At 45.5% G+C, this 1,492-nt stretch overlaps 1 pseudogene; it reads left to right on the forward strand.

The window, feature by feature from the left end:
- The first annotated feature begins 701 nt into the window (after positions 1-701).
- LOC118906097 lies at positions 702-1,253 on the forward strand (annotated as a pseudogene).
- The last annotated feature ends 239 nt before the right edge of the window (positions 1,254-1,492 follow it).

Raw genomic sequence — 1,492 nt, forward strand, 5'->3', positions numbered from 1 at the left:
GGATTCTTATGTGTAATCACTTATGGAAATCTCTTTTAAAATACTGTGAGGGTGGGAATTCCCTGGCGGTCCAGTGGTTAGGACACAGCGCTTTCACTGCAGGGGCCCAGGTTCAATCCCTGATCAGGGAACTAAGATCCTGAAAGCCGTGTGACGTGCCACCTCTCCCCCGCCAAAAAGTAAAACATTGTGAGGGCAAAACACTTTTACAGGCCAAATGCAGCCCTAGAAGCTATCAGTTTGCAACCTCTGCCTAATACAGTCTCTGTAAAGTGTGGGCAGAGAATGTCACCTGCCATTTCAGTAAACAAAGGATGTTACGGCCACCAAGCCATCAGCCACGGGAGCCACTCCCCCACCCTCCCCATGGTGTACCCTGAAGGGAATTCAGAAAAACAGGATACTAACCCTAGGTAGTTAAGATGCATATCAAAGGAACAATTTCAATGAGCCCAGACTCTTGCATCTTCTCATACATGGAAAAGCACTAAAAGCATTAACTTGAGATGTCTGGTTTTTTATGATTGGCAGTAATCTTTTGAAGTCCAACAACATGTTGTTTTTTTGTTTTCTTCAGCAGGAACTCTTATATATCCTGTCTCCTCCCTTACCCCCTTGGAACTGTCTCTCAGAGCTATCTGAGAGGTGTATCCTGGGCTTAAGTCCTCAGTAAGTCTGCCGAATAAAACATAACTCATGGCTTTGCAGACGCTGCCACCCCGGAACCTCCCTCGCTGCCCAACCATGGTCAACCCTACCGTGTTTTTTGACATCGTCGTCGACGGCCAGCCCTTGGGCCGCGTCTCCTTCGAGCTGTTTGTAGACAAAGTTCCAAAGACAGCAGAAAACTTTCGTGCTCTGAGCACTGGGGAGAAAGGCTTTGGTTATAAAGGTTCCTGCTTTCACGGAATAATTCCGGGATTTATGTGCCAGGGTGGTGACTTCACACGTCATAATGGCACTGGTGGCAAGTCCATCTATGGGGAGAAATTTGATGATGAGAATTTCCTCCTGAAGCATATGGGTCCTGGCATCTTGTCCATGGCAAATGCTGGCCCCAACACAAATGGTTCCCAGTTTTTCATCTGCACTGCCAAGACTAAGTGGTTGGATGGCAAGCATGTGGTCTTTGGCAAGGTGAAAGAGGGCATGAATATTGTGGAAGCCATGGAGCGCTTTGGGTCCAGGAATGGCAAGACCAGCAAGAAGATCACATTGCTGACTGTGGACAAGTCTAATAATGAATTTGACTTGTGTTTTATCTTAACCACCAGATCATTCCTTCTGTAGCTCAGGAGAGCACCCCTTCATTCCCATCTGCTCAAAATATACTATAATCTTTGTGCTCTCATTGCACTTCTTTGGGTTCATATTTTCCTTATTCCCCTCCAAGTTTAGCTGAATTGCAAAGTTAAGTTTATGGTTATGAAATTAAAAAAACACATAACTCACAACTCTTAGGTTGTGCATTTTTTTTCAGTCGACAGATGGA

The sequence above is a fragment of the Balaenoptera musculus genome, chromosome 13 (assembly GCF_009873245.2).
Source record: "Balaenoptera musculus isolate JJ_BM4_2016_0621 chromosome 13, mBalMus1.pri.v3, whole genome shotgun sequence".
Lineage (NCBI taxonomy): Eukaryota > Metazoa > Chordata > Mammalia > Artiodactyla > Balaenopteridae > Balaenoptera > Balaenoptera musculus.